Source organism: Macaca mulatta, chromosome 1 (assembly GCF_049350105.2).
Source record: "Macaca mulatta isolate MMU2019108-1 chromosome 1, T2T-MMU8v2.0, whole genome shotgun sequence".
Classification (NCBI taxonomy): Eukaryota; Metazoa; Chordata; class Mammalia; order Primates; family Cercopithecidae; genus Macaca; species Macaca mulatta.
Window position 1 is genome coordinate 171,062,320 of NC_133406.1, and position 22,776 is coordinate 171,085,095.

Below are 22,776 nucleotides of genomic sequence, written 5' to 3' on the forward strand. Positions count from 1 at the left end.
CTCCTGCTATCTCAGCAAAGAGGCCGCCGGGAGCGCCTCCTCGGGGTTTCCTCCCCCGCCCGCCTTGCCTGCTGCAGGTTGTTGGCTGCCAAGGAGAAAAGTCTCTGCTTGTGCGTCAGGTCGCTTCACATCAGTCATGGCAGCGAACCTTGTGCCCGCTCTCAAGTCCTCTCCTCATTCTGGGGTTGCGGCTGCTGCCCTGGGAGTGCACAAAAAGGGAAGGGGTTTCCCAACTTCCCTTCATATATTCACCGCCCCACCTCCTGCCATGAACATTCTCTCTCTCTCTCTCACACACACACACACACTCTCTCTCTCTCACACACACACACAGTCTCTCTCTCTCTCTCTCTCTCTCTCTCTCTCATATGCTCCCTTACGTAAAGACACACACACTTTCATCTTTTCCTCTCATACGCTTCTCTAAAGTCTCATAAGCAGCAAGACATATTGGTGAAGCTAGTACTATATTTACACTTTTTTTTTTTTTTTTTTTTGAGACGGAGTTTCGCTCTTGTTGCCCAGGCTGGAGTGCAATGGCGCGATCTCCGCTCACTGCAACCTCTGCCTCCCAGGTTCAAGCGATTCTCCTGCCTCAGCCTCCCAATTAGCTGGAATTACAGGCACGTGCCACCACGCCCGGCTAATTTTTTGTATTTTTAGTAGAGATGGGGTTTAGCCGTGTTGCCCAGACTGCTCTCGAACTCCTGACTTTGGGTGATCCACCTGTCTTGGACTCCCAACGTGCTGGGATTACAGGCGTGAGCCACCGTTCCCGGCCTATATTTACACTTTTATCTCTACACACATCTAATGAAATACATCTTTAAAAATGGATATATTATGCTGGTATTCTTTTGTGGAATATAGGCTATGTGGTTTTTGTTTCTTCATTACAAGAGAGAAAGAATCTTGCTTTAGTTCTCTAACCTCAAACACAGTCAAGACTGTGCACAGCATTCAAATGCCACTCTGGAGTGTGTGTAAGCTCACAGTTTGCCAAAAGAAAACACACTTGATTGTATTCTTAAATTTGGAATGCTAAAGTCTTCAAGGTCAAAAATTATGCTTCCTGGCTGCTAGAAATTGTGTAAGAAGAGTCTCGAGAGACTGGCACCTAACGTTCAGAGGACCTAGAGAGGAATTATTGCCCACTTTATCTGGGCCATGAAGGTGGGCTGACTTTTAAGGACAACTTGCCAGTGTTTCATATCATTTGCATATAGAAAGGAAAAGGAGTATATTTTGAAAAGCCAGATCATTTTTTATATTGTTACAAAACACCAAAAGAAAGGGTTCTGAAAATGGCAAGGAAATGGAATAAAATTGTTAAAAGAATTTTTTCGAATTGACTACTGTTGTGCTCTGTTTTTTTCACCTGTAGTATTGTCCTTTTAAACATCTTGCCACATCTCAATGTCTCAGTTGGATGGAGTGACATTAAATATTTTAGATGCTGATTAAAAATGTGTTGACAAAATAACCTGGCACAACAATTACACAATTATAGCAGTCCTTTACGGGTTTCCAGTTCTTTTGAATACAATCAACACAGTACTTTCACACATATTCTTTCATTTAATCCTTTCCTAAATCTAGGTGGCGGATAATCTAATCCACACTTACAGGAAGCGCACAAAGGCTCATCTCATAAGGGGTATCCAGTTGCCCTGGACTTGAGCCCAGAATTTATTTTAACTTCAGGTTTCATTCTTTTGTATCAAAATATTTGACAAAAATTATTCTGTTTAAACTCATGGCCAGTTATGAGTAACTGCAGATCCTTGCATAAAGGCAGCATACCTACCAATGAGGTTACCTTCTGTGTGTTAAGCGGAAGTAGGTTCCTAAGTGAAAACAAACGTATTCCTTTCCAATGGAGAAAAAGGTAATTTTGGAACCCCAAATTAAAAATGGATGGTGCTGATATAACGTATTTCAAACTACATGTCCTCCTTTCCCATTTATCCTGTCCTAGAATCTTGATTTTGGACCATAGAGATCCAATGGATAAAATATTTTAAATATGTTCAGATGTCCACCTAATGGCTATGGGTTTTAACAAACATGATTATGGTATTAAAAAGTAGGAAAAGGTGTTTTCTTTAGAATAAGCTTTGAATACAATGGCTCCATATTTTTGTAAGATTTATGAATCTTGAACAAAATCTGGCCACCTTTACTATTTAAACATTGAGACATTGAAGAGATTTCAATGGTTTCATAGAATTATGGAACCATTTCATAGAATTATGGAACCATTGAAATGCAAATGCAGGTGCTGTCTTTAAACTTCAAGCTGCCCTGTCATCAACCCTCTGGAAATGCAGATGACTGTCTAAAAATTGGAGAAAGATGAATGCTAAATATCATTTGGATGTTGTTCAAGCAGAGGCCCAACACTAAAAATTATCACCATTTAAAAAATTAGATCAAGGCAGTTTTAACAGATTTGATGTTCATATTACATCTATAAATGATTAGACATTAAGGCTATAAAATTTTGCAAGTTGTTAATCAACTTATTTGACCCACACTACTAAAATCTTTGAAATGATAATGCTTCTTAGGATAAACAAGACTAACCTTATTTGAAAATAAAACTCGTGGTGATATTAAACAATAAGATGCCAAATATCTTCTAATAGTTCTCTTTGGATGCCTGAAATGTTACCCTTGTCTTAAAAGATATCCCCTTTGGCAATTACTCATTAATATAAAACTACATATAGAGAGGATAACACTTTTAGTTTTTGAGTTGTTAATATCTTAACAGGATTGGCTTAATTAGATACTGGTAATTGGGGAAATAGAAAATGTTACTAAATTTTGATGTGTGAAGATGAAGGTCTGAAAACCTCAAAGACAGTAGACCTTAGTAAGACAGGATCAGTATGAGTGGGATACCATAAGGGTAGAGAGTGATGCTTTGTTGTGGTTAGTTTTTGAAAAACCAGGCGGAGGTTCCGAATAGAAAATGGGGGTAGGTCATTAAGATTTTTCTTCAAATGAATTTGTTAGAGGGTTTTACTATGAAATTGGTCCTCAAATTAGCAATCTGTTCTAGCTCAAGAAAATGCTTCTTTATTGTGGATTTTAATTCATTTGAATAATTATTTTGTAAGCATTAATTTGCCTGTTTAAGATGAAAAAATACAATGACCACTGATATTGATGCCCATTAAGAAAGCATTATGGATATGACTGATGTCTCTTCTCCCATTCCTCTCTCTGTCCACCCCATCCCCCCACACACAAAAGGTAACCTCATTTCTTTGTATTTATTTGTACATTTATACATTCACATATTTTGTGCACTTTTACTACTAACAGTATTTTTTGTATTGCTTAGCATAAGTAACCCTCATATAAATGATATAATACAGTATGTATTCTTTTGCAAATTGCTTTTGATTTAAAAAAAATCGGCCGGGCGCGGTGGCTCAAGCCTGTAATCCCAGCACTTTGGGAGGCCGAGACGGGCGGATCACGAGGCCAGGAGATCGAGACCATCCTGGCTAACACGGTGAAACCCCGTCTCTACTAAAAAATACAAAAAACTAGCCGGGCGCGGTGGCAGGCACCTGTAGTCCCAGCTACTTGGGAGGCTGAGGCAGGAGAATGGCGTGAACCCGGGAGGCGGAGCTTGCAGTGAGCTGAGATCCTGCCACTGCACTCCAGCCTGGGCGGCAGAGCGAGACTCCGTCTCAAAAAAAAAAAAAAAAAAAAAGAAAGAAAGAAAGAAAAAAAAAATCAACATTATGTAAATGAGAAAGATTCATCTTCCTATGTGTCACTCTGGTTGACTGATTTGTAATGCTGCATAATAGTTAATTGTATAAACTCATCATATTCACATTCTGATGACAGTTTTTACTATTGTAAGTAATACTGTTGGAAACATGTTTGTTTATATCTCTTTATGAATGTGCCTTAAAATTATTTCTAGTTTATGTATCACCTAGGAGCAGATTTACAGTCAATATTAAATTGTTTTTCACATGGTTTACAGTTTTATTAGTATTTGTAAGAGTTTTTGTTTGTCCACACCCTGGCAATACTTGGTATTATCAGATATTTTCATGTTGTCCAGTCTAAGGGGTGTAAAAAGGTCCTTTATTAAGGTTTACATTCACATTTCCTTGCTTACTTATGAAGTTGAGCACCTTTTAATAGGTTTATTTGCCATTCCGATTTTCAATATGAATTGCTTATTTATATATTTCACTAATTTTCATTGGGTTTTCTTGATTTGTATATCTATGTCTGTGTGTGTAGCCTAGATTTTAACCCTCTGCCAGTTGTATCACTTTGGCTTTCAATCTTCATATAGTGGTGTATTTTTGTAAAAAGAAGCTGTAATTGATAACGTTATCAATACTTTCCTTTATGGAATGTGCTTTATATCTAGCTTAAGAAAACCTTTATTACCCTCCCCCAGTTATGAATGTATTTTTCTATGTCGTATTCTAAAAGCTTCATAATTTTAATGTTTTACTTTTCAGACTTTAAATCATCTGAAATTGATTCTTTCTATGGTGTGAGGTTGGGATTAATTTTACTTTTCTGCTTTCTTCCTTATGAAATGAGTGCTTGCACTACTGCATAGCATATCATATATCAGTTCATTGGTTTATTTTTGGGGATGTGCAATTTGTTCTTTCTATTCTATGCAAGTTGAAAACTGAAAAAACTGTCCCGATTACTCAAGCTTTATAATCAGCACTGATATCTAGGGAGAACAAGGAGCCTCATCTTGTTCTTCAAAATGTTTGACTATTCTTAATCCTTTCTTTTTGTACCATTAATTTTTAAGCATGGTGCAAATTCATAATAGCATTTAAAATTTTTCTCACACCACAAGTCTTTTAAAAACAGATTGTTATTTCACAAGACCTTGTTCTGTGTAGTGTTATAACAAATTAGCAATTCTGTCTCACAAGAAATTCAGACTAAATTTATCATGCCAGTACTCCAACAGAAAGTTTATCTTAGATAAAAACTGAGTAAAAAGACTAGTCAAGAATGAAATATATCTTTAAAAACAATGTAGATAACTTCATCACCACATTACTGTATACAAATATCCTGAAAAAGTATCTGCCATCTCTAGGTGGTTTTATAGGTATACAAAAATTTAAATTCTTTTCTTCATTCTAAAATGGATATTATGTAGTTAAAGCAAGCAAAAGTTTTCCTAATTCTAAAATTGTGTTATTATATTAAGAAATTGCATGCTCTTACTTTTTAAAAAATTTAACTTCCAGGATACATGTTCAGGATGTACAGGTTTGTTACATAGGTAAATGTGTGCCACAGTGGTTTGCTGCACCTGTCAACCCACCACCCAAGTATTAAGCCCAGCTTGCACAAGCCATTTTTCCTGATACTCTCCCCGCTGCCCCTCACAGGCCCCTGTGTGTGTTGTTCACCTTCTTGTGTCCATGTATTCTCATCGTTCAGCTCCCACTTAAAAGCGAGAACATGTGGTGTTTGATTTTCTGTTCCTGTGTTAGTTTGCTGAATAATGACTTCCAGCTCCATCCATATCACTGCAAAGGACATGACCATGTTCCTTTCTATGGCTACATAGTTTTCCATGTGTATATGTACCATATTTTCTTTATCTAGTCTATCATTGATGGGCATTTGGGTTGATTTCATGCCTTCACTATTATGAATAGTACTGCAATGAACATAAGCATGTGTGTATTTTTTTTTTTGAAATGGAATCTCATTCTGTTGCCCAGGCTGGAGTACAGTGGTGCAATCTTGGCTCACTGCAACCTCTGCCTCCCGGGTTCAAGTTATTCTCCTGCCTCAGCCTCCAGAGTAGCTGGGACTACAGGCATGCGCCACCACACACAGCTGATTTTTGTATTTTTAGTAGAGACGGGGTTTCATCACATTGGTCAAGGTGGCCTTGAACTCCTGACCTCATGATCCACCAGCCTTGGCCTCCCAAAGTGCTACGATAACACGCATGAGCCATCACACCTGGCCTGCATGTATGTTTATAATAGAATGATTTATATTCCCTTGGGTATACACCCAGTAATGGGATGACTGTGTCAAATGGTATTTCTGGTTCTCAGTCTTTGAGGACTCACCACACTGTCTTCCATAATGGTTGAACGAATTTACATTCTCACCAACAGTGTAAAAACATTTCTATTTCTCTACCTCAATAGCATCTGTTGTTTCTTGACTTTGGTAATCGCCATTCTGACTGCGATGTTATCTTACCGTGGTTTTGATTTGCATTTCTCTAATGATAAGTGATGTTGAACTTCTTTTCATGTTTGTTGGCTGCATGAATGTCTTCTTTTGAGATGTATCTGTTCATGTTCTTTGCCCACTTTTTAATGGGTTTGTACGCTTTTTTCGTGTAATTTGTTTAAGTTCCTTGTAGATTCTGGATATTGGCCCTTTGTCAGATAGATAGATTGCAAAAAAAGAAAAAAATATCTCTCATTCTGCAGGTTGTCTATTCACTCTGATAATAGTTTCTTGGGCTATGCAGAAGCTCTTTTGTTTAGTTAGATTCCATTTATCAAATTTTGCTTTTATTGCTATTTCTTTTGGTGTTTTCATCATGAAATCTTTGCCCATGCCTATATCCTGAATGGCACTGCCAAGATTTTTCTCTAGGATTTTTATAGTTGTGGGTTTTACATTTAAGTTTTTAATACATCTTGGGTTAATTTTTTACAAGGTGTAAGGAAGGGGTCCAGTTTCAATTTTCTGCATATGGCTAGCCAGTTCTCCCAGCACCATTAAATAGGGAATCCTTTGCCCATTGCTTGTTTTTGTCGGGTTGGTCAAAGATCAGATGGTTGTATACGTGCAGTCTTCTGATTTCTCTCTTCTGTTGCATTGATCTATGTGTTTGTTTTCGTAACAGTTCCATGCCCTTTTGGTCACTGTAGCCTTGTAGTATAGTTTGAAGTCAGGTAGCATGATGTCTCCAGCGGTGTTCTTTTTACTTACGATTGTCTTGGCTATTTGGGCTCTTGTTTGGTTTCATGTGAATTTTAAAACAGTTTTATTTTAAATTCTGTGAGTCAATGGTAGTTCAATGGGAATAGCATTGAATATATAAATTGCTCTGGGCAGCATGGCCATTTTTACAATATTGTTTTTTCCTATCCATGAGCATGGAATGTTTTTCCATTTGTTTGTGTCCACTCTGATTTCTTGGAGCAGTGGTTTGTAGTTCTCCTTCAAGAGGTCCTTCACTTCCCTTGTTAGCTGTATTTCTAGGTATTTCATTTTCTTTTTAAGAATTGTGAACAGGAGTTCATTCGTAATTTGATTCTTTGCTTTCCTGTTTTTCATGTATAGTAGTGCTTGTGAGTTTTGCAAATTGATTTTGCATCCCGAGACTTTGCTTAAGTTGCTTATCAACTTAAGAAGCTTTCGGACTGAGATGATAAGGTTTTCTAAATATAGAATAATATAATCTGCAAACAAAGACAATTTGACTTTGTATCTTCCTATTTAAATAAATTTTTAATTTCTTTCTTTTGCTTGATTGTGCTGGCCAGAACTTCTACTATGTTGAAAGGAGTGGTGAGGGAGGGCATCCTTGTCTTGTGCTGGTTTTCAATAGGAATACTTTCAGCTTTTGCCCATTCAGTATAATACTGGTTTTGGTTTTGCCATAGATGACTATTATTATTTTGAGGTGCATTCTTTCAATAACTAGCTTATTGTCTTAATATGAAAGGATGTTGAATTTTATTGAAGGTCTTTTCTGCATCTATTGAAATAGGCATGTGGTTTTTGTCTTTAGTTCTGTTTATGTAACAAATTATATTTATTGATTTGTGTATGCTGAACCAAGCTTGTATCCTGGGGATGAAGCCAACTTGACTGTGGTAAACAAGCTTTTTGATGTGATGCTGGATTTTGTTTGCAGCACATCAAAAATCAAAAAATTTTTTGAGGATTTTTGTATCACTGTTCATCAGGGATGTTGACCTGAACTTCTCTTTTTTTGTGTTGTATCATTGCCGGGTTTTGGTATAAGGATGATGCTAGCCTTATAAAATGAGTTAGGGAGGAGTACCTCCTTTTCAATTGTTTGGAATAGTTTCAGAAGAAATGGTACCAGCTCCTCTTAGTACTTCTGGTAGAATTCAGTGTAAATCTGTCTGGTCCTGGGCTTTTTTTGGTTGGTAGGCTATTTATTATTGCCTTAATGTTAGAACTCCTTATTGGTCTATTTATGAATTAAACTTCTTCCTGGTTCAGATTTTTGGAAGGTGTACAGGAATTTATCAATTACTTATAGATTTTCTAGTTTATTTGCATCAAGGTGTTTATAGTATTATTTTATGGTTGTTTGTGGAGTCAGTGGTAATATTCCTTTTATCATTTCTGATTGTGTCTATTTGATTTTTCTCTCCTTTCTTCTTTATTAGTCTAGCTAGTGGTCTATTTCATTTATTTATTTTTTTATTTTTTAACAGCTACTTGATTCATTGATGTCCTGAGGGTTTTTGTTTGTTTGTTTGTTTTTTGTATGTGTGTCTCTCCTTCAGTTTTGCTCTGATCTGCATTATTTCTTGTATTCTGGTAGCTTGGGGTTTGTTTGCTCTTGATTTTCTAGTTCTTTTAGTTGTGATATTAGGATATCGATTTGAGGTCTTCTAGCTTTTTGATACAGGCATTTAGTGCTATAAATTTCCCTCTTAAGATTGCTTTAGCTGTGTCCCAGAGATTCAAGTAGGTTTTCTCTTTGTTCTCATTAGTTTCAAAGAACTTCTTGATTTCTACGTTAATTTCTTTACTTACCCAGGAGTCATTCAGGAGCAGGTTGTTCCATTACCATGTAGTTCTGTGGTTTGTGTCTTAATCTTGAATTTTAATTTGATTGTGCTGTGGTCTGAGAGGCTCTTTGTTATTATTTTAGTTTTTTGCATTTGCTGAGGAGTGTTTCACTTCCAAGTATGTGATCAATTTTAGAGTAAGTGTGCCATGTGGCGCTGAGAAGAATGTATATTCTCTTGTTTTTGGGTACAGAGTTCTGCAGATATCCACCAGGTCCACGTGATCCAGAGCTGAGTTTAGGTCCTGAATATCTTTGTTAATTTTCTGTTTCAATGATCTGTCTAATATTGACAGTGGGATTTTAAAGCCTTTCACTATTATTGTGTGGGAGTCTAAGTCCCTTTGTAGGTCTCTAAGAACCTGTTTTATAAATCTGGGTGCTCCTGTATTGGCTACATGTATATTTAGGGTAGTTAGTGCTACCTGTTGAATTGACCCTTTACCATTATGTAATGCCCTTCTTTGTCTTTTTTGATCTTTGTTGGTTTAAAGTCGGTATTGCCAGATACTAGGATTGCAACCTCTGTTTTTTTCTGTTTTACATTTGGTTGGTAAATATTCCTCCATCCCTTTATTCTGAGCCTATCTGTGCCTTGGCACATGAGATGGGTCTCTTAAATACCACACACTGATGGGTCTTGACTCTTTATCCAGTCTGCCATTCTGTATCTTTTAATTGGGGCATTTAGCCCATTAATATTTAAGATTAATATTGTTATGTGTGAATTTGATCCCCTCATCAGAATGCTAGTTGGTTATTTTGCAGACTTGTTTATGTAGTTACTTCATAGTGTCACTGGTCTGTGAACTTCAGTGTGTTTTTGTAGAGACTGGTAATGGTTTTTCATTTCCATATATGTGTTTCCTTCAGCTGCTCTTGCAAGGCAGGTATGGTAGTAATGAATTCACTCAGCATTTGCTTGTCTGAAAAGGATTTTATCACTCCATCACTTATGAAGCTTAGTTTGGCTGGATATGAAATTCTGGGTGGAAAATTTTTTTCTTTAAGAATTTTGAATATCGGTTTCCACTCTCTTATGGCTTGTAGGGTTTGTGCTTAGAGGTCTGCTATTAGTCTGATGGGTTTCTTTTGTAGGTAACCTGGCCTTTCTCTTTGGCTGCCCTTAACATTTTTTTCCTTCATTTCGAACTTTGAGAATTTGATGATGGTGTATCTTGGGGTTGATCTTGTCATGGAGTATCTTACTAGGATTCCCTGTATTTTCTGAATTTGAATGTTGGCCTGTCTTGCTAGGTTGGGGAATTTCTCCTGGATGATATCCTGGAGTATGTTTTCCAACTTGGTTCTGTTCTCTCTGTCTCAGGTACCCCAATCAATTATAGGTTCATTCTTTTTACATAATCCCACATTTCTTGGAGGTTTTGTTTGTTCCTTTTTATTATTTTTTCTCTAATCTTGTCTGCCTGTCTTATTTCAGCAAGTTTGTCTTCGAGCTCTGAGACTCATTTCTCCACTTGGTCTATTCAGCTATTGAGACTTGTGCATGCATTGTGAAGTTCTCATGTGTTTCAGCTCCATCAGGTCACTTACGTTCCTCTCTAAGCTGGTTATTCTGATTACCAGCTCCTATAATGTTCTATCATGGTTCTTAGCTTCTTTGCATTGGGTTAGAACGTGCTCCTTTAGCTTAGCGAAGTTCATTATTACCCACCTTCTTAAGCCATTTCTGTCAATTCATCCAACTCAGCCCCAGGTGAGTTCTGTTGCTGGAGAGATGTGATCATCTGGAGGAGAAGAGGCACTGTGACTTTTTGAATTTTCAGTGTTTTTACATTGATTTTTTTTCTCCTCTTTGTGGGCTTATTTACCTTCAATCTTTGAGGCTGCTAACCTTTGCTTGGAGGTTTTATGTGGGGCTTTTTGTTGATGTTGTTGCTGTTATTACGTTCTGTTTATTTTTCCTTTAACAGTCAGGTCCCTCTTCTGTAGGGCTGCTGTGGTTTGCTGGGGATCCACTGCAGACCCTATTCACCTAGGTCTGTCGTACACCTGGAGGTATCACTAGTGGAAGCACCTCCTTTGGTTTTGTGGGGGGAGCCGCCCTTGCCCCATGCCACACCCAGGTGGGCTGTCACCCCACCCTGCTTTTCCTCACTCTCTGTGGGTCATGCCAACCACCTATCAGTACTAAAGAGAGAACTTGGATACCTCAGTTGAAGGTGGTGAATTCATGTGCCATTTTGCTCTTCTCAGTGAGAGCTGCAGATCACAGCTGCTTCTCCTCAGCCATCTTGGCTGCTCCAGCCCCTCACAAAATTTAATATAGTACATTATTGTTAATTTGAGAAGTTAGAAATCATTAAAAAAAATCTGGTGGGGAATTGATGTTTTTTTCTCACAAAATCTTTCTTAATGACAGCTATAAATTACTGAAGAACTTCCAGTGGTCTGCATATATATGAATACAAATTATACTGATGACCAGAGTTCAGAAGATTACATGTGCCAATAATCCAGAGCATACACAATACTCCCTTTCCCTTAGGTAATCTTTTAATTCAAGAATCTGAATACTGTTAATATTAAATTGTTTTTTGTGCTAACTCAGTTAGTAGAGACACACCAGACATATTTTCTTAGAGGTTGGGGAAAAATAATACTTTTTTTTTTCTGCTTTGTGTTTGTCTTACCTCCAGATGCATAACTGGAAAATTAGCAATAATTAAATATTTCTAATGGTTCTACTTTTTCAAATCACTGCCGGAGTGATGTTTTGTAATGGAAAATATCATGGTGTCACATTGGTCCATCTAAAATTGTCTTCTTTCACAACTCAAGTCTTGGGACTTCAATTGCAATGTCAGGAATTTTCTTTTGTTCAGAAAGCAAATTCCTAGGAAAGAATGTATTTCCACTTAATCATGGGGGAATAAACATAGCAAGAACAATATTATAACCACATTTTTGTTATGTAAGACCACATTTAAACCTAAATAAAAATGATGGAGTACAATAGAAGTAGAATTATATCCTAATTTGACTATGGGATAATATACTAAGCTGGGATAACTTTGACAATTTTGCTGTACAAGTTTTTTCCAACTTTTCCAGTCTGTACAATCTTATTAGTCTATTTGCCTGACAGAAAATAGTCAGATAGTGGTATTAAATCCAGCAAGTTTAACAATTTGATGAGTTTATTAAATTACTTATTTTTAGTAAAAGCAGGGGAGTTTGGACATTATATGTTGTCAAGAGCCCAGGACATTTTAGTTAGGTCACACTATTTTGCTCTTCAAAGCTGAAGAAATGCCTTTTAGTACCTAAATTCCAGCAGAATATTTCGATATGCTCTAAAATGGTGATGTTTATCATCAAATTTAATCACAGTTCAAGATGGAGTCTTGATACTATTGATTAATAAGAATAATTGATATAAAGTTATACTACTGGGTATAATTCAATTTTGTTTCTTTAAGACCATTCAGTTTTATCATCAGGAAAAGCAGCATTCTGTTAATATGAAACAAGTAGGGATTCACAAGGATTCAGGAAAAGATTTTATTTCATGACGTTTTCTCCTGAACAGTATTCACCTGATATCCTGTCATCTATAAGTATAGAAACCCCAAATTATAAACTTTTTGGTTAGATGGAAATGTCTTTTCATAACCTATTCTCAAATAATAAGTTAACTAGTATAGGATTCAAAGTCAGGAGTTGACAGCTTTTAAAAAATGTTATCCAAAGAGTTTTGGTCTTCATTGTTGCTATTGATATATCTGCTCTCAGTCTAATTACCATTTTGGTGGAGCTAATAATCATTCCTTCATTCTGGTCATTGTTGAGATATTTTCTCTTTTTTTTTCTTTGAATACTGCATGTTTAGGCATGGAATTTCCTTTCTTTTTATTTTATATTATTTTATTTTATGCCACTAGGGATTCAAAATTGATTTCGGATAAGAAGTTAGCCTTTTACTCTCTGCATGTTGTCTTCCCCTCGTTTTCTGTATTGTTTCCACATTTCATCTTTCATCTCTCAACCTCTCTTTCATACTTTTCTCGCTTTGCCTCTTTGTGCTATGTTTTGTGTAAATTTCTGACCTTTATATTCCAGTTGACTAATTAATTCTCTCTAAACTATCCAATGTGACATTTAACCCACCATTGAGTTTTAATGCAATTAATTACATTTATAATTTCAAGAAGTTATAAGTCGATTTTTTCTAATCTTTTCTGAAAGCATCATGTTTCTTCCCCATATTTTTGATTCACTCCTTCAGATATAGGAGTGAATTACCTATGCTTTATATAGCATATTTCATGCTGTATCTGTTAATTTTATTATCTGAATTCCATGGGATCTAATTTGAGGTACTGATTTATTTTCTCCTCAGTTTTGCTCATGCTGGTATGTTTTCTTGAATTTTGGGTTAGATTTTATCTGGGGAAATCACATAAACCCTTGGTTGTTTCTTTCCAATGAGGATTTTTATTTGTTTCTTCTAGGTGCCTCAGGGAGCTAACTATCTAAACTGTTTCAACTTAAGCTGTGGATTTCCCAGATGACACAGATAAACCCCGACTGCTAAAAAGGACACATCTGTGATTATCAATCCTTAGCACCACTTCCTTCCCCACCTAGAATCAAGATTGAAGGAGACAAGTGTCTTATAATCTGTATTTTCAAGAGGGTAGATCTTTTCTAAACAAACCATTTAGTGAAGATGTAATCCTTCAAGGATCTCACATTTAAGCAGAGATCTCAGTTACCTCCCACCTTTCTTAGGTTAGAGGTCTAGGATCTTGTTCAGCTACCACTTTGTAGACAAGTTCTAGATTACGAAAATGGACAAATTCCTTTAGGGTAGATGTAAACTTAATGTTTCTTGCCATTGTGGTTTCCTGTTTTCTCTTAATTTTGGTCTCCAAACATTTCCCTTCTGTTTAGGAAGTTCACTGTTCACAAAACAATAAAAAACGTAGTTTGTTATTTTTTCCCCCGCATTTCTAGGGGTTTTGTCCTAGAGGTATTTTCATGGTATTTAGCTTGCCATATTTTGGAAGTAGACTAACATCTGTTTACATAACAATTTTTCAGGTGATTTTTTTTTTTTTGGTGTAGAAATTCTGAAGTTAGCTAGGTTAAGTAGCATTTTGTATATTGCCTTTCTGTCAAGCATGGTATTTTAAGAGATGGCAGTGGAAATAAGCCTTGCCACCATGATGCTATTACACAGGACATAATGTTAACTTTACTTACCCATAGCTTCTAAGTGAAACAAACAAAAACATATTTTTGGTTGTTTTCTTAATGACCCTAATATGTTTTCAGGGTCAGTGTAAGCAAAAATCTCTTTTAAATAGTGGTTATTTCCATCAGCTAGATGATGAATGCAAAATTTGTTATTTTTGTACTGTAGGGCACACTCATGGTTAGCATTAATGGTAATTACTTGACTGAAATCTCTTCGTGTTGTAAACGCAAAATGCATAAACAAGTTGAATCATGAAAGGTGTTCCGAATGTTCAGTTAACAATTAACACTGAGACCTAAAAAACAGAAAGCCAAGCAAATTTAGCTCTTTTTAAACTTTCTGATAAACACATACAAGATAACTCAATAAACTAGAAATTATGTAATAAAAAAACTAGTAGCATTATAGCATTGTTCAAGAAAAAAACAAAAATTACCTATTTCTCTGACAGTTTTTATATTTTTATATTTTCTGAACATAGAAGTAATATATTCTTATTAAGATCCAAAGCAACATAGACATTTTATGTTGTGAAATATAAAAGGTCTGTATAATTCATATCCCTGAAATAACTGCAGTTATTAATACGGTATACTTCTCTAAATTTTTTCAGTGTATAGAAACATAGTTATATTATTGGTTTTATCTCCCAGAAATGTATTCTTATTATATATACTGTCTTATAACTTGCTTTTTATTGAATATATTGTGAAATATCCTTCTATTTTAGTACCAATGTACTACATCCCTTCTTTTTATAGGCTTCATAGAATCTTATTGCATGACGTACTATCATGCATATTACCTCTTTCCTATTAATGATTAGATGGATCCTAAATTTTTCACTATTGTAACAATTTTTGCAATGAACATTTTTGTACATATGTTTTTGCATTCTGGTGTAACACTTTTATAGCATATATTTTTAGAAATATTATTGATAATATAAAAACTATACATTTACACAAATTTGATAGTACCTTCCCTTCCCAAAATGTTAAACTAGTTCATGTTCTTAATAACTGTGTATCAGAATTCCTGTTTTCACACTACCTAACTGCATACCAAACATCATTTAAATATTCCCTGTCTGATAGACAAACACATTTCATTTATTTAATTTCTATACCTACAACAATGAAAATTTGAAATACAGAATTATATAAGCTTGAAATGCAGAGGACTTACCTTATTATTTATAAATGGACGAGATTTTGTTGTCACCATATTTTCTATCTGTGGCAAAAAGTATGTAAAAATTAGGTATCAATATAGATATAATTTTTTCCCATAGAAAATCAGTTTTTAGTTAAGTTTCATGATACCGTCTGGTAGTAAAAGGAAAACGTGTTGAAGTTTTGTCAACTCATTATATAGCCCCACTCTCCCATCATCCAGCTCCTTCTCATTTCTTTCAAGAAAAGGTCACAGAGCTGAGAGTCTCTGATATCCTCCAGGATTTAAACCATATCAATAAACTAACCTTACCCCAGTTGAGTTAAAGAAATGTTTTAAGATTCATACAGGAATTTGGCATTACATAGGCATAGCCAAAAGGTTTTTGATAACCTTATTCTTGTCATCACACGCTGATAGTTCACGTTGTGTAATTTTCAACTCAATAACATTGTTTTAGTTATTTTTTTCAGTTTCATGGCTTGAAAATGCCATAGACCACTATATCTGAGCTTGATTTATTTAGTGTATTTTTTCCTGCATAAGAAAGTAAAATTAAATACATTTCAGTCAGTCATTTTGTTTTAAACTTGATATTTGATTTCAAATAAAAATGAAGTGTTTCTTTCTCTACAGTAGTTTCTCTGTATAATACAAAGCACTTAAACATAAGTAAGAATCTGGAAAGTTTTGAGAATGAATAGATAATATGCAAATCATTGTTAATGCAATTTATTTGCAGTATTAAACCTGCAGAAGTGATTTACTTTTATTACATAAGTAGATACTGGATCAGAATGCTAACGCTATCTTCTAAAATCTAACAGGTTATTTTATGATGTTAAACGCATATCTAAGAGAACCAGGAAGGTCTTACCATGGTATGTAACCTTTAGGGACTGTGTATATCTAAATATGTCTAGATGTATTCCTGTTTCTCTGAAGTACACACCTGTTTAATTTAAGATCTTCAAGCTATGCCAACATTAAATTTAAATGGATTAGGTTACTTTCCTGGAAATAAATGGAAACTTTATAAAGGTAGAAGAGCTATTACATTAAAAATTTCTTAATTTACGATGGAACTGTCTGCTTATACTACCCACAATGCACGTTCAAATATCTTTGTAACTGTAATCTACATCAAAATGATTTCAGTAAAAATTCCTTTTTATTTATGCTTTCACTATTATGTAGTTTCTGTGTTCAATAATATGCCTATTTTCTTTAAATTACAGGCCATTAACTATTTATATAAAATTATAATAAAACTTAAGCCTTTTAAAGTTCTGTTTTCACGTTTTACTTCTACTGAATACATGATTAATTGTATAAAATGTCGTTTGACCCATTTAATGAGCACATACTATGGGCAAAACACTTTAAGTGCAATGAAAAATATAAATTATAATAGCAAGACTACTTAACTTGGCAGTGACTGGCTTAGATATTTGGGTGTCTTAGAGAATAGAAAGAAGGTAAAAATATCCTAGCCACATAATACAACTTATTCAATAATCTATACAGTTGAAGCAAATATATGGTACCTTGCTCCCATGTGATGCTGAGAATTTCTTTGCATCCAGAAGATAGACTCCATTTTAAATTTTCTTTTTCTTTTTCCAAGGAGTCTATTATTTCCACCACTAGCCAGTTTCTCTCTGATGCACTGCACCACCTCCAGAGAGCTGTTCCTTGATGATCTTACCACAAGATCCCAAAGATTTTTTGCCTCAAACTTGCAAACTTATCTTCAGGCAAGATAACTCAAAGTGCAACATAGATAAGCTCTTAAACACAGGCAGAACATGTACATATACCCTTGCAACTCTTGTTTCCCAATCTTTGTTCTAGATTCCTCACAATATAGCAGAGCAGTTGTGCACAGCTGCTTACCTTCATCTTACTTTTTATAAATCTCATCCATTATAGTCTAGTAATTCTAGATTCTCGATCTCCATGACCTTTCACAATGCAGATGAAAGAGACCAAATCTCTAGCCTGTAGGAGCTTGAAGTCTAGTGAGTTCACAGATGTTGTTTGAAACACTCCTGACAAAGTGGACTACTGGATTGTCTCTTTCCAGTAACATAAAATCCACCGACACACCCCTTCCCAGAAATGTTGGAGATAAGGAAATCTTTCTTTTACTCATTTATTTTCACAGCTGATATATTCTGGGGAAATAAACCAAACAACATATATTAGAGTGCCTAGTGCAAAGAACTTTAAACGACATAGACAATTACAAAGCAATCCCTTGAAGGATGTTCAAACCAGTAAGGGGGGTAAAATGTACAAAAATCTTTTAGAATTGTTGGTAACTCTCATTGTTTCCTAGGATGTGATCATTCATTGTAGCTGAAATTGTTTATTATTGTCATATTTTCTGAGGACTAAAATAGGCATGAGTGCGATAATTGAGGGTAGAATGTGATACTGGATATATTATTCTGCAAAATCAAGTGGGCAGTGGTAGTGCTGACAATTGCCACGAAGAGAAAAATCAAAGAAAAGGGTACAGGCTAGGATACTGGACACTATTTGGTGCAGAACTATAGAAGAAATCACAAGGAATGAGAAAGTTTGGAAAATCACGTAGTGAGATTAAGGGAATCAAATGCCAAAATGTGATTCTGCCTTGTAACTTACCAAATCTTTGCCAAAAAGGCTAAAGTAAGAAAACGCTAATTGTGTTTAGAATCTTATTGCAACAACGAGGCCTACAAAGACTACCTACAAGCTTCTGAACGGGTGAGAAAAATCTGCCTATGAGAATGATCAATTTATATGTGGGTTATACATATAAAAATGTAGTAAGAATTTATGGCAGAGCATGACTAGTTCTGAATGAATACATCAACTGGAAATATTTTATGAGTTCAACAGTGGGATAATCAGGAATTTTTTCATAAAGGAGAGGAGATGTCTAAGTCCTTGCTAGTTTGTGTTGAAAATCACCCCTGTCTAATAATCCAAGCAACAGTTTTCTATATAACTCACAAAACTCAGGGAATCTTAAAGCTCCTAAGAAAAGCATGCACACGTGCACCTGTGGATAATGCTCATACCAGAAACTGACTATATATTTCAGAGATTAAGACAATAGGTTCTAGTCCTGTTCTTAGCCTGGGCAGTAAAGTCTAGATTATGATTGTTTTACAGTACATGGGACAAATTATCCATCAGAGAAATTATTATTAACTCTCTCACAAAACTCTGATATAAAATCAATTCCTTTAAAGCTTTTGTCAGTTCTCTGCCTACTTTATGGGACAGAGGAGCTTACTGCATCTTTTGGAGTTCTCAAAAAAGATATGTTGTCAAATTATTGATGTAAGAGTTAAAAAGAAATTATCTAGGCAGATAGTGAGGGTAAGGAATCCTCGGTAAGGCTTTCCTGTTAATAAAAAGCAGCCCTCAAATCATTTTCTTTTCTAACAGAGAGCAGCCTGTAAAATCGAGCTGCAGAAATAGACGAGCAAGTTGCAAGCTTGCACAGGTGAATATTGACAGTTGCGCCAATAGGAAAAGTTTACCTGGGACTAGCCATGATCAAAATGGCCGCTCCATCTTCTCTTCTCTTGACCAGCCCCGTGTACAGTAAGGATCAGACAAGATGGGGCTGGCCAAGTGGAAAGCCTATTTGCATAATAAGATTAGGGTGGGGCAACCAGTCTTCCCCATATGCTAGGTAAATGTCACATCTGTCAAACCAATCTGTGGGCCCTATGTAAATCAGACACCACCTCCTCAAGCCTGCCTATAAAATCGGCTACAGTCGGCAGGGCGCTATGCCTCATGCCTGTAATCCCAGCACTTTGGGAGGCCGAGACGGGTGGATCACGAGGTCAGGAGATCGAGACCATCCTGGCTAACATGGTGAAACCCTATCTCTACTAAAAATATAAAAAATTAGCCGGGCGTGGTGGAAGGCACCTGTAGTCCCAGCTACTTGGGAGGCTGAGGCAGGAGAATGTCACGAACATGGGAGGCGGAGCTTGCAGTGAGCTGAGATCACGCCACTGCACTCCAGCCTGGGTGACAGAGCAAGACTCCGTCTCAGAAAAAAAAAAAAAAAAAAAAAAAAAAAAAAAAAAAAAAAAAAATTCTGCTACAGTCCGCTGCAGGCCAGCTTTTTCCCTTTTGGATTTTGGATTCCTCTCTCTCACAAGAGAGAGAACGAGCTGCTCTCCTTTCTCTTTCATTTGTCTATGAAACCTCTGCTCCTAAATTCACTCCTCATGTGTGTTTGTGTCCTTAATCTTCTTGATGCAAGACAATGAACCTTGGGTACTTACCCCAGACAACAGTGCTGCTTCATTATGACATGGTATCTTAAATTGCATTCTTAAAATTAGCTCAAGCAACCATGAAGTGTTTGTGAAGAAATATACAAAAAATCCTTGAAATAACAATTAATTATAATAATTAGGTATTACCTTCACTAAGAATTAATATGCTTGGGCTATCTTTGAGTAGTCCTGAATCCTTCCTATACTCTTACTGCTCTCCTTATGGTCACTCACACACTAATTTTCAATATCACATGAAGTAACATCTGATAATTTGGATATTGTAAGGACATTTACAGTGCTCAGACATTATGAGAAAAATGTTACAGGAAGCCCAAAATTAACCCATACTTCTCCCTGCCATTTTGCCATTCAAAAGTAATTAATATATACAAAATTTCATATAATATGCTAAAGACATTACTTCATATAACACGCTAAAGCAGAAACACACTGTCTATGGGGTTAAGAATAAGACATTGAAGTTAGGCAGATTTAGGTTGAAATCTCAGTTCTGCAAAACACTGTCTGTATTTTGGAAGCAAAATTTTAAAACTATCAGTGCCTCAGTGTTTTCATTTAGAAAATAGGAATGATATCTACTTCTCTAGACTGTATGAATATTAGAGTAATGCCTATAAAGTGTTTCACACACACTTGGCACACATAAAAGCTCTATAAATGGTAGTTGTTATTTACCATTAACCCTCATAGTTAAATGTTAATTTAGTCTAGAAGCAAAAATATTCACTTTCATATCAGAAGCATTACAACCACAAAAAATGAATGTTTTCCCTACTGGAGTATAAGTTTTAGAGAACAGAGATAATGTCTATCATATTGTCTACTGTATCCTCATAATGCTTGGCATGTGGTAGTCATTGAATTGCATTTGCTGACTTACTGAATGAATAGGTATCATCTAGTCAACTAGTAGAGAACATTAATAGTTTCAAACAAAATTTGGAAAAGTACATATCTACATAGGGTCAATCATCAGGTGTTTGGACTGTGACTAAATAAAACTTGTAAAATTTCAGTGAATCCTTCTTTGGCTGATGTGAGGGTGAGCCATGTTTATGGCTATTTTTCTATGATTAAAAAAACCCAGTAAAGGTCAATTAAGTGATTCGGGTTTTAGTCTCATAACTTTATGGGCAGCAATTTGTTCAGTGTAATGTTGAAAGGTACAACATGATAAGTAAGATTTAATCTTATGATCTGATAGAGAAGAATAACCATGAATGCAAGAAAGAGAATTATAAGGACCATTAAGGAGATATCATTAAAGTGCACTTTGAGTGCTCAAGTAGGGAAATATTTATTGTTAATTATAAAAACTAACTGCTAATAACCGATTGGCATATTTGATAACTGAATCCTTATATAATCTCCATATCTGAGCTCTTGACCTCGTTCTCTACTTGTTATCCCTCACTCATTTACTCTAGCCACACACCTACTCACTGTTCCTCCAATATTCCAAACACAAGTCCTCTTTAGAGAATTTTATATTTTCTTTTTCCTTTGCCTGGAGTTCTTCTTTGCCAGATCTCCATAGAGCTCACCTTCTTACTTACTGATTGTTAGTCAAAAATCACTTTCTCAATGAGACCTTTCCCAGTCATCCTATATAAATTTTAACCACATACACCTATTTTATATCACTCTTTTCTGTTTATTCTCCTAAGCATTTAGCTCTACACCTAATACATTTTACTTATGTTTTTAATTGTTGGTTTCTTTCGCTATAGTGTAAACTTCATGAGAGGTTTTTTTTTTTTTTTTTTTTTTTTGTCTTTTTCTTGATTAGTATTTGTCCAGTGTCTGGAAAAAATGAATGCTGATACATTGTGGATAATCAAAATTGGTTGAAATAAAGAATGAATAAACTAAAGGTTGTTTAATATTTACAGTTCAGAAAGTGTGCTTACCTAAATTTGTTCTTTACTCTTCCTAACAATTCTGTGCAGTAGGTAGGGTTACATTTAGCTAGAGGAATCACTGAAAACTTCTTAGAAGAGATGGCACTTGAAGCATGGGTCAGACAACTGGAGAATAATATGAAAAAATACCACATTTCCAAAATAAAAATATTATTTAACAATTCTTATGAATCCCACTATTTGAGTGGAAAGAAACCCATGTAACTGTGATCATTATTTGTATAGTTCAGATATGTTTTTTCATGCATGTGTGCTTTCAATCCCCCGGCTTTCACTCCATGAGCACCAGACATCATAAATGTCCCTAATCACCCTTTGCATGACTCTGTTCGCTTTCAAACATTCCCCTCTAGCTTCTCTATTTTCTGTCTGAGTTCTTAACAGGAATGTATTATATAGCTTGTATTTAAAGCAATTTCCTTATGTTCAAGTTTGTTTAAAATACTGAAAGAAAAATAATGTCTGGAGAATGATATGGATGAATGGGTAGGTACCATTTTTACTGGTTTTATAAATCAGATTCAACTTTTCAAATGTAGTAAAGTAAGTTTCACTGTACTGTAAGCTCCTTGAGATCCTAAGCTTTAACTCTGCATTACCTGACACATAGCATATGCTCATTCAACCTTTATACCTGACACGTAGCACGTGCTCATTCAACCCTTGCTCAATGGATATTCATTGCTTTGGTATACACCGACTACTGCCAGTGAAAAATGAAGATAATGCTGAATTGGGTTAGGAATTCATTCATTTATTTCCTCAAAAAACCTGACTGGGTTCTGACAATGTTTAAGAAACTGCTCTTTGTACTGCGGATATGATGGTGCACTGGCTGGTTCTGACTATGCCTTAATACAGACTGTAGGCTAGCAGGAAAAATAGACATCAAGCCATAATTTGCCTATTCTCATGGTAAATTATATGAAGGAGAAAGCACTATGAAAGCAAATAACAAGACGATATGCCTGATTGTAAAGCTAATCTTATAAGTTAAAAAAACATTAAAGGCAACCTCTTCTAAATGTGGCAAAGAAGATAGTCATTGTTAGAACAGAGAGAAATGCACAGAGTAAGTAACACAAAGAACTTAAAAAGGAAAAATAAGATGAAAATATTCTCATTTTCTTTGATAAGTTTTAAGCAAGACATTTTAATACCTTGTGAATCTGATGGATAGAACTGGGGAATGAGGAGAGTAATTGACAGAATGGACCCGGTTCTATACATCAGTGGTCCCCAACCTTTTTGGCACCAGAGACCAGTTTCATGGAAGACAATTTTTCCAACAACTGGTAGAGG